Source organism: Phaenicophaeus curvirostris, chromosome 6 (assembly GCF_032191515.1).
Source record: "Phaenicophaeus curvirostris isolate KB17595 chromosome 6, BPBGC_Pcur_1.0, whole genome shotgun sequence".
Classification (NCBI taxonomy): Eukaryota; Metazoa; Chordata; class Aves; order Cuculiformes; family Cuculidae; genus Phaenicophaeus; species Phaenicophaeus curvirostris.
The window spans coordinates 16,901,961-16,914,160 of NC_091397.1; positions in this window are offsets into that span (position 1 = coordinate 16,901,961).

The following is a 12,200-nucleotide window of genomic DNA, read 5'->3' on the forward strand; positions in this document are numbered from 1 at the left end:
CAAATATTTAAGCAGCATGTTTCACTAGTGAATTTAATCTTTTTTTTCTTTCATTTTGCAGTATAACTTGCACAACTGCTCCATGCCACATACAATCCCATAACAGATAACATCTGTGGCACCTATATCACTCTACAAAAATCATATGAATTATCTGAGTTGTGTTGGTCTATAATTGATTAAGCAGAGTGTTCATTACCATAGTATACATGCTTACTGACATTTTATCTTGATGCTGCCTTTCCTGTAGAAATATTATAAAAATAGGATGATTTTAGAATGGTAAGTATATATGTGCAATGGCTGGATTATATAGTACAGGGAACCCTTAACTGTGACTTCTGGATAAAATATTTTAAGAACAGATTTTTAGATCCTGCAGTAGCAGAGAAAGATGAGTTCAAAACTCTAGTTTGAAAAGTCTGCAATTTTCTAGGATTAATGCCCGTTCCAGTTCTGAAGACCTTCATACAGTTCCCCCAGAACAGGCAGAAAAGGCAGTGATGAGACAGAGGTCTTCCCATCTCCAGCCTGATGTTGCAGGAGTTGTGCAGGAAATCAGCCTTTGAAGAAATTCCCTTCAGAGGGAGGGAGATTATGTGGAAACCTCCCTCCGCTTACTGTGACTCTTCACAGAGACAGATTATAACTGCTGATAAATCCCATGACCTCTTCCCAAAGATGGAGCTATTATGAAGTCCAGCCTCGTATCCCAGTACAATCTGTGCAAACAACAAAGCAATACTAAACTCAAGGCAGTTGTGAGACAGGGTTCCCTGTATGATTAAACTGAGGTGCTGATCTTAAGTTCCTTTGGGCTGGTAATGTGAGGCAGTAAATAGCACTACATCAATTCTTTTAATTTTTCAGGCTGCAAAATCACTGAAATGCATCTAAAGATGGACATTACCACCTGCTTATTCTAACTCAGCAAATAAGTTGGCTCAGACATCCCTCTGTTTGGGAGGCACGTGGGCATGTTTCAGCAGGAAAGCCACTGATGCTGTAACTTGGCTTTCTCCTTCACTCCTCTGCTGTGTGCAGACGAGGGCAGTTAGGGAGAGAGAAGAGGGACAGACAGGACTACACAGGCACAGATGAACAATACCTTAACAAAAACAAAAGCAATTTCAAATGCCACCAGCTTGTCAGATTACTTAAAACATTTGACTGTCAAAAATGTTTCAAGGAGTTGTTTCACCACCCAGATCTTATTTCTAGGCCTTCTTTTAAGAAAAAAAAATCCCATATCTTAGTAATTAACTAATTAATCTCAGGTTTCCTCAAATATGTGTTTATAATTCCATTCTGCAAATGTGACCCAAATCAATACAGCTTTGAACTGGGTAACTTGAATCTAGAGACATACCTTTCCAAGTCCAGTTAGACAAAACTTAAAACATCACATCCATCTTCTGGAGTCTTCCTAATATCCCTATTTTGCCCTGACATTTTCACAGATGACTGCAGGCGTGTCTCTCACACCTATTTGGTTCATGCCCAGCGGTTCCACAGAATTGATCACCTGTCTTCAAAATGCAAGGGCACTGACTTAAATAAAGTGTCAGATGCCTTGTGTGGCATAAAGTAGCACGACAATGTGATTCACATGCTGCCTACGGACTTTCCACAATTTCTTTGTATTGTTGGCCTGGTACTCTTTCATATCATTTGGAGAAACTCTCAGAATAATGATTTGGTGTGTTTAACTGTTTTTTTTCCATTTCTGTCATTAAAGCTGAGCTCAGGACCGTGCTGTAGTTGCAATAAAAGACTTTCCCACATTGCAAATCACTGTAGTACTTGGTGTACACTATATCAATAAAAAGATTAGCTTTCTTATAGGAAAAGGATGACAAAGTCCACAATTGTCCAGGCTATGAGAAAAATGAGGTTCTGTTTCAACTAAACCACCTAGTAACAATGTCACATTTTAACCCTCAGCTCTTCAGGTACAGTACAAGGCTCACAAGTGGATTTTATCTTATGTGCAGCACTAAATTAGTGCCATTAACCTTATAGGTCAACCCTTTGAAGTCAAGCAGGCATTTTGCTATTTATTTCCATGGAGCCAGGATTTAATATTTATATCCACTTACTATTTATTTCAAAGCATCAGGAAAATGTACTGCTTAGAAGCACAGAAATGTGAAACAGAAGGATGTGGGAAGAGGGATTTCTTGCTTGCTGTGAATGCACCATCTTCCAGTACCATCTCAACAGACAGCAGTCCATGCAGACTCTCAGACAGCCCTACAGGGACCAGCAGATATTTTAAATACCAGAGGTATTTAAATACCAGAGGTATTTAAAATACCTATACACATAAATTATAATGGTTTTCCAGGAGTGGAGAGAGAAAGTGACAGGCAGACAAATGACTGAAGTGAAGGTGAAGCAAACAGAAATGCGTGCTGGGGGAGGGCAGAAGTGGCTAGACTTAAACCTGGAATCATGCTGCATTAAAAAGATAAACTTCCATAGAGATTCAAATTCAAGCTTTTTAAAGTTCATCAGAAGAAAAATTGAGTGAGCCAGGTAGAGGAATTTGAGAGAGAAGTAATTCATATTCTGTTCCCATTCACTGGAAAAGCACCAGGCTCCATGATTTTATTAGTTAAGCATTTTAAGGAGTGCCAAGAATCAATAGCAAATTTCCAAAAGGCCTGGCTTCTATCATGAGGAAATCATACTCTGTAAAAAGAGAAATAGCTAGCAATGAAAACAGTCTCAAAAGTAAAGAAAAGACACCTAGTTAGTGACTGGTGACAGTGAAGTGCACACTAAGGAGCCGTTGGTGTAGGATTTTCCTGGGCTACAGAAGGGGAGAACCACAGCAAACCAGAGGGCTATGGACATGATTACCAATTTGTAAGAATGATCACCATACTGAAATGGTGCACAGCAAGCATAGAAAAAAAAAATGCCTCTTTCCAGTGGAGAAATCCAATCTAATCATACCTGTGGATATCACTTAATCCAAGAGGCTCTATTCAAAATGCTCAAGGATTGGACTAGATGACCTTTAATACACCCTTCCAACCCAAACCATTCTATGATTCTATCATTCTGTGGTCATACTGGAGCCCAAGGAATCAAGCTGAGTGAGTCACTCCTGAGTCTTATCTTCTCATGTTAAGAAACAGTTCTAACCAATTCAAAGAAGTTACACAAATTCTTATTTCTGTATATAATAAGGGAGAAACTAGTTTCTTAGTGAGTACATAAGAGAGCCTTACAGGATGCTCAAGAGGGCTTGCATAGGGTTTTCTATTCCTTCTGAAGGAAAACAATTTTTCAGCTCTTTTTCTTTGTTATTTCTGTAGCCCCTGGGCTCATTTTTAATTTGCAGCTGTGGACTTGAATTTTCTGGCAAGGGTCAAAAATAGAAATTCTTTTTTCTCTGTGTTTCCTTCCAGGCAGCCGACCCAAACCCAAGTGCTATTCACTGTTCAAATGAGAAGAAAAAGGAACAGCATTTCACCTGCCCATGGGGCGTCCTCACTGTGTAGCAAAACATGCTATGAGGCATCAGGCTCTCAGGTTGCTTGGTTTTAGTTTAGAAATATGAATGTAATTGTTTTCCAATGGAGTAGAGCAATCACACGTGTTGAAGAGAAACTTGAGGTGTCCCTTTTCCTGGCTGCCTGATGTGATTCAGGATGTAATTTGCTAAAGTTCCCAGGCTCTGAGTCATGAACCAAGTCAACACAAACTATTCTTCATACATACATAGTGCAGTGTGGTATCAAATACTAGAAAATCAAAGTCCTGGCATCTCAGGTAGGTAGTCGAAATTCAGTGGGTAGTCTTTCTCCTGAGCCCCTGTGTCTTAGCTTCCCAGCTGGAAAATGGGGTTATGCCACAGAAGGAGATCATTTTCATAGAATTCTAGAATCTCTAGGTGCAGTCCCCAGTGGCAGCTGGACATGATACATGAGTTTCAGTCACCTGAGAAAATGAAGCAGCAATGGCAAACCATTAGCCGGAATACAGTAGATGAAAGTGGCAGGGCATGCAATGCTTCATGTGAGGATGTCAAATGAATAATGAGACTAAGTAATCTTTGGTTTGTTTCCTGAGGGAAATGTGCCACAGCCCACTTGAGCCAGGGCTTGACCCCTTCTGCTCCAGGCTATCTTTTCCTTGGCTGTGTCCTCAAGCATCTGCTGATCACGGCCCTGCTTCCCAGGACTCCATCACAGCATCAGCCTGCCTGATTTGCAGTCTGATGTTTGCAGCATCTCCCATCTGGTCCTTCCGTCCCCACCTCTGTTTTTCTGTCATTTCTCCTCTTATCTAACCATCTTAATTTGTCCCAAACCAGTCCCTCTAAAGGCAGGGTTTAGCCCATCCCTAAAAAAAATCTCAGAGTGGTCCCTGAGATACAGAGTGGTGAAACTTAAGAAAAGAAACCAGAAGGCAAATTATTATGGGGATAACAGCAAAAATACAGGAAGACAGGCAGTCGATGTCTTTCCTCCTGAGGCAGAGTATTAGCACAACACAAGTCCAGGTCTGGCTGTTGTCCAAGTACACAATATAGCAGCTGTACGCATGGCAGGAGAACCCTCAATGAAATAATTGCTGTGTGTCCTTGTTATCCTTTCCTGAATCCTTTCATTGTCCCAGAGGTATGTAGAAAATATTTCCTTCTCTCTGTACTTGACTGCCCAGCTGGACCCCATGGTCTGTCCTGACTCTAGAGTCAAGCTCAACATGGGGTGAGTTTGTCTTTCCACGGAATCATAACTGTCTTAGTAGTAGTCATACTGTATGGAATTATTTCCCACTTTTGAGGGCTTCCTTGCACCAGGCAGCACTGTTTCTGGGGTGGGATGCTGTGAGGAGGGCAGCTTGAGGCAGAGCACAGGTGTGAAAGAGGGTGAAAAGATCCAGGAGGTCTGGGCACAGATGCAGAACGGTGATTCAGCCCACACAAGCCCGACACAGCACGGGTTGGGGCACTGGAGTTTCAGACAGAAAGATACTTGCTTGGAGTTTGTTTGCTTGTTTTTTCAAGCAGCAGTGTATTCCATTTTTCAACTGTCTTGCTAAGGGAGCTGGATTGGTTTTGAAGAGACAATTTTTTTAGAAACAACAAGCCAGCTTGAGACAGGCACTGGCAAGGAAAATTTCTGCACTAATAGTTAAAATTATAAGCATGAAAAGCAACCTTCTAATTAGCACTGGGAGGTGTCTAAACAGGAGAGTGTCTGCAGTCCCCATCTGCTGCTGGCCCAGCCTCACAGCGTTTGCTATGATCCCTTAATTTAGGCTATTTCTTCCCCCCCTGCCTCATGCCTGCTTTCCTAGGGGCTCATCAAGAGAGTTTATCAATAGCTTTTTTGACAAGCCAAATAAATTATGTCAATCAGTTCCCTAGCCCAGGTACTTAGTAACATTTTGTAATAATTCCATTAGTTTTATTAGACATCATTAGTTTTCAATTCAGATATCATGTTCCTGTCCTATACAACAGTGATATTTGCTGATACTATATTACTTTTAAGTTAGCAAGGTTTTCTGCATTGGCAGTGTGTGACCAGGGTTCAGTGCATACAGTGATGAGGGCATTGTAATACCTAGAGAAATTAATAATGTAGCACCAAAGAGGAACATGAGTCAGTTAATATTAATGCTAACATCAAAAGTGTTCAGAACAGCAGACGATATTTTTTTCTCTTTGTCAGGAATAAAGGAGATCACCAAGGGCCACATATATATTGCATAGCTTGGCTTTAAAAACACTAAATAATTTGAAAGAATCCATTCTAGTTCCTCTTCTTTAAAGAAATAATCAATGCTAGTTCTCTCTCTCTGACTTAGAAAAGAAACTAGAGCTATGCCCTTAAACCAGGGCTGTCAATTTTTGTTGACAGACCTTGATAAATATAATTACAGAGCACCTAACTGGAGAAGCAGTTGAGGGGGAGAAGTTAAAATGAAGACCTAATATTGGAAAGAATTGATCAGCCTTCTTTCATTTTCTCTCTGGAGTCTGCTCAAAGCCCATTTATTGGAAAGACTGATGGCAGCACGGAGACAATGGGACTAGTCCAGGCTCACTGTGCAATGCACTTAAATGATTAGGGAATATTGGACACCTTCGCTGGAGTCGGCTGTTTGTCCTCCAGTCTCGGAGCTGCACAGCGTTGCTTGCCAGTCGTGCATCAGTGCAGCCCCTCGCGGAGCCACTTATTGCTGCTGATGGCGCAGGAGCCCTCCCTGATCGATAGCCCCGCTCCTCCACTGCCTTGGCTAAGAGCTGAAGAGACTAGTTGGTGCATATGTGATGACTAGAATTTAATTATATATCAGATTGATTTTCAATTACAACTTCAACGAGCTGCCTGCCAGGATTTCAAGTTCATGAGAAAGGCCTCGTGTCTCCTTTTCAAATTCTTTTCTCCCCATATTCCTGCACTATGTGGAAAATTTTACAGACTCTCTACCTTCAGCTCTCTGTCTGGGGATAAACAGCTTCAAAGTTTCCAGTAATAATGAGAAGATCAGCTCTGTCTGAGACTGAACCTATTCAAAGCTGGAAAAGGAACATTTTAAGATGTGGAATAAAATTAAAAAGTCTAGTTATAATGGTGATTTTTTTTCTTTAGTGTAAATTTCCCAATGGTGAGTTAAGAAGTAGAATCTGCCTTCAGACTGAGTTTTTTTGACCTTGGGCATAGCAGCAAAGGGGGCTGAATTCAATCCAGTCTGTAGAAATGGGAGTAATAAAACATTCTTATTTTATAAAACCATGAAAACCTGGTCCTGGATGAAACTGGGAATAGTCTTCATACAAGAGCAACCAAGTAGACCAGAATTCAAGAGTTTTCATGAAACCCTTCTAGATAAATTTTATTTATTTTGGGTGTTCTTATGGCTGCTAACATCAGAGATTTTAGTAAGATTTTCAACAAAATGCAGTCAGTATGTGAACTGTATGCTGGGTAAACACATGAAAAATTGAAGATGAAGCTAGATTTCAAGGGGAAAAAAGATATTAGTTAAATTTCAATGCTGGCTCTGATCTGTTTACTCCAAAACTGGGAGACAGAATTTAGCAGTGACATCAAACTGAAATACTTCTTAAATTATAAATGCTGAAATCTTCAGAAAAAAAATGAGTGGACTTAAAAATTTATTTTCTATGGACAGAAAAAGAGAACTCTGAGCAAATTAATAAAGAACAGGAAAACAGTAGCAATCAAAGGACTCAGGTTTACATTTGCTGAGACTGGGAATATCTTTGTGCATGTTGTGGGCAAGTGTGCGTGATGCAGCCATCTCCATGAGTGCCACTGGCTTTTCCAGTGATGGCATGTGAGCTGCATCAGAGAGAGAAGACATTGAATACCACTGATAAGAGAGCACTAATGTTTGCCCCAAGGGCTGCAGGAGAGGGATTGCAGCCTCTTTGCCTGCAAGTATGGCCACAGGCTAACAACCTACTTGGGCAGCTACCCCATCTGCCCCGTCCATGCATAGCAACACAAGGCAAACCCAAAACACCTTTTAGAAGGTACATAGCTATATACATATAAATACGTATATGCTACTTACAGTAAAATTAGTCCTGAATTCTGTAGCAAAGCCCCTGAATTTGATAAAATAAAATTTTAACATGTTACTTCAAGAAAGCTGTACTAGAATATGACTAACAGCTAGTGAACGTGAAGCCGTACTTTAATAAGCCTGGAATCTGCTAAATCCAAGCACTATCCAGATCCATTTGAATAGCAGTATTGCTGAAAATTGTTCTTATTTAGATTTTCTTCATCTTCTGAAAAGCTTGCTATGTATAAAACTCCAGCCTTTTTCTCCTATCCAGTCATAAGCCAGCTGCTTTCTCAAGACAGCTCATCTACGCTGCAGGTATGGTTCACTTCCACCGTTTTGAACCTGTCACTTGGTTTCTCTTCCATGTTCTCCTGATAATCATGATTTTATTTACTGTATTATACCTTCCCAGTTACCTTCTTTCCAAAAAGAATAGTCATAGCTGAATAACTGTCTCTTGTACAAGCTTTTAATTACCCTTCTTTCCCTTCCACCTACATTTTCTAGTTCTGTTTTTTCATTTTTGATTGGTGGGAAAACAGGTTTGCACAAGATGTTCATGATCCAGGCACACCTTGTATTTGTACTATTGCATGTTGACAATTCCTGTTTTTTTCTCCATTCCTGTTGTAATAATTCCTAATGTTCTATTTACTTCTTGTCATTTCTCCCATCCATTAAGTTGATGATTAGATAAAACAACTTACTGGAACTAACTTTCCTAAGGATTATAGAACAATAGAAGAGTTCAGGTGGATTTTGGGAGGCCATTGAATCCAATGGCCTGCTCAAAGCCATTGGAAGACTCTGAAAGCTATCTCTTCTCCAGGTTAAGCAGGCTTCAGTCTCCAGCTTCTCTTTGCAAGACAAGGGCTCCAGACAACCATCCTGGTGAACATCCAGCGGACTCACAGTTAACAAAGTGTTTCATATACTTGGGGCCAAAAATTGGAAACAGTGTTCCGGGCATGATCTAGTAAGTACAGGGGAAGCTTCACATTCTTCAGTCTGCTGGCTATGCTGCAGTAGCTATTTACATGTATTTATGCAACCCAACCTCCTGTGCATGTCTTTCCACCTGTCAGGATTACAAAGTTAACTATCACTTTGTCATACAGTCACTTGGCACTATGAGATCCTTTTGGACCTTGCCAATTAAGCTTGCTTTCTCTAAGATGATCCAGTCAGTGAACATTGTCATTTCAGTCTTAGCTTGTTTCTGCAGATTGTTTCTGAATGCATCAATGCATTATGACTCAAGCACTGTGATAGTGTCATAACTGAATTTATGCTGTATCAGTGTTTTGCTAGAAAGCAGCCATACCTTGATCTAGAAAGCAGGATTAGCCTCAGACTTTCAGAAGTCTCAACAGCCTTCAAAATATTTGCTATGTTCTCCATCCCTACTGACTACATCTTTGTCTTAAAGTGGGCCCAACAAGCAAACCAAGCATGCCTCTGTAGGCAGCCACGTTGCAACCACAGAGAAGCTTACAATAACCAGCATTATAGCTGGCAACAGACACACACAGGATGGGGTCTTCAGTGCTAAATCTTTAGAGATTCGGTTACAGTAGCAATGCACAGCACCTGAGTCGGGGGAGGCATGAATAATAAGAACATCTTGTCAGTGTCTGGGCTTCTGAACACCACCAGGATCAGGTATGCAAAGTTCGCCTTATCAACAGAGTCCATCTGTAGAGCCAACACATGTGGCTGTAAGAGATACTGGCCTTTTATGTGAAGGTGAGGAAAAACCTCAGTAGGGAGGACTCAAATGCACTGATGCCAGTTGGGCTGTCACCAGCACTGCTTCAGAAGCCTCTGTTACCTCTTTTGATTCTGCTTCTCAGATTTCCCTTGAAAGCTCAATTGTGTCTTTGACATGAGGATGGTAGAATGAAAATGGAAATGTCCAGTGTTTAGAGGCAGAGGTCACTTCAATGCTTTCAGGAACTCAATAAGACAAAAGGAAAATATAAATTAACTTCACTACAAGATTAAAAGCACTTCATGATTCAGGTTTTGTTCTTCTCCTGAGGACTAGACTCCCCTGTTCAGCCAGGATTTCCTGTCATCAAGCAGTCAGGGTGCGAGAAGGGCACGGCGCAGAGACTCCAGCATCGGGGAGGCAGCCATAATTCCCAAGGGATAGTCTCATTCAGCATCTCAGTGCTCATTAGAATATTTTCTCAGACAATCATAAATTAAGGATAAAGATAAAGGATTTTCACAGAGAAACAAGCCCCTGACAGAGTAGGCAGCAGAATGTTTTTGTACCTTATCAAATAGAGGACAGGCCCAGGACACATCATGAGTGCTGCTGTGTTTAGACCTCCAAAAAAAGAGCAGCTTTACAGTAGCAGTACCACACATATGCGAGTAGAACAAAGTTTAGTCTTAAGAATCAAAAGGAATTAGAGACAAGTCAAAATCAGAAGCACTTGTATTTAAATCCTCATGTGCTCATGTCTGTTTGCTGCAGAGAATCTGCCAGTGTCTTCAGACGCTGCCTACACTTTGGAGACAGGGTCCCAGAGGCCATGGCTTTTCATACCCACTTTTTCTTTTGTATTACAGTATGTTAACAACAACCATGTCTGCTGAGTTTCATGTTCAGTGCAGTAAAACAAAGTGCTTCTGAGAAGACATTGCATTTTCCTCCAAGAGGACCGCTCAGTGTTCTTCATGGTAACTGCTAGAAGCTCACATGGCGAGAGAAGATCCAGATTTAAGGTGAGGGCAATGTCCAGTGAGCTGATTGTTCTCATCTTGAGGCTCCTGAGCCTCCTCCATCTGAAATAAACTGGATCAAATCCATCACATTATTATGTTCAGTGAGTTACCTGTGCTGATGCGGATAGGCTCAGAAACAGTCTTATCACCCTATATATCAGAGGAGAGTGGTCAGTGCACTGAGTGCTGCCTGCTGGAAGCAGAACATTTTGCTCCTGTTCTGCGGTTTCCCCTCCAATGCCAAAACCCTCCTTATTCTCCAAAATCTTAGGCTTCTGAGCTCCCAAACACTGACATTGTACTTGTTTTTTTCCAGTCCATCCACCCCATACGTGATCCCTGATCTGGTCTTTCGCTACTTCTGTTCCTTCTTCAGATACTGCCTTTCTGAACCTGAGACTCAAATATATTCTCCATTTCTACCCTTATCATAAACAGAACAATTTCTCATTGCACATTTCCCATTTCCACCACAGTTCGCTCACTTTGTCTTGACTCAGCCTATACTTAACCTTTTTATAAAGTACAAACCTTTGTCCCAGTGCCCATATGAAAGGTATGTTAACAAAATTTTTCCTCCACTTCTCATTGTCAAGTTTTCCTCAGGATACTTTATAGGGAGGATGTTATGTAAAACATTTATTGCACTGTATCCTAGGGAACTGGCTCTTTTAGTCTTATCAGTGGCATTATTAGAATGAACTACATTATAAGGAGGTTTGGCGGGAATTACAGAAGCCAGGTTAAAGACCTCACATGAAAGAGAGAGATGGAGAGCTTGTAACATGGGAAAGGAAAAGATAACCACATCCTAAAGTCTCATAAAGGATTTCTCTTTAGCCTTCTGTAATCTAAAATAATAACAGGTCCTTGTAACCCAAGTCTTTGTGTCGCTCCCACAGGCTAATGAAAATTTTCATGTGCCTCTTGCCACCTTTTACATTCAGACAACAGAATTAATATTTCCAGAACCACTTTTTTCACATCTTTTTTGCTTTTGTTTTCCTGAAATCACTGTATAGCCAGGGAAATACTAATCAACACACTGAATATAATCAAGGGAAGATAATAAATGGCATCATTGCAAACTTGCACTGCCAAAGCTGTGACACCAAGTTCCCAAGGGCAAGATTGGAAAATCGATCTGCAATCCTCAACAAATGGCTGGCATAAACGAACAGAAACCTGCCTTGAGGGAACAAGGCAGTAGCACACTCACTACATCTGAAAATCTGTAATTGCAATGAATTTAACACCAGACTCAACTCTGTTCCTTGTGTGCATCAGATACTTGGATCTCACCTCATCTGTACACAGTGTCCTGCAGGATCTGGCCCTGTGGGATCTCTTTGAAACTGGAAAGGAATAAGATTGTCCTCCATTCCATGAAAAACAAATCAGCTCTTGGGACATGGTCCTAGGGAGACCAAGCCTCATGGTCTCTGCTCATTGCATCCTGAGGGACTGTGAACCAGAGGTCCTTGTGGGTTGATGCCACAGCCCTGAGACTTCTCAGCCATTCCTACCACAGGCTGCCAAGCTGCCAAGTGAACAAGCCTGCTGGAAAGCAAGAAAGCCTCTCAATCAACTGTTTTCTGAGTCTTTCTACCTTTATGTATTACTTTTTTCTCCAGGAGACTCAGAGTCAGGAACCAAGAGCCCACATGGAGCTTGGTCACATAGTAAATGTGTTGCCAACATGGCTGGAGAGGAGCAGCCTGAAAACCCAACACAAGGGCACATAGAAAAGCAAACAAAATTGCTCTTTCTGTTTCTAAGAAGTCCTGCAATTTTTCAGTCTGATTCATCATTTTCTTGTGAGAGGCTGAATTATTTGGGAAGGAGACAGACATACTGTCTAGCACGGGGCAGCCAATAGCTGTGCTTTGAAACACACGCTG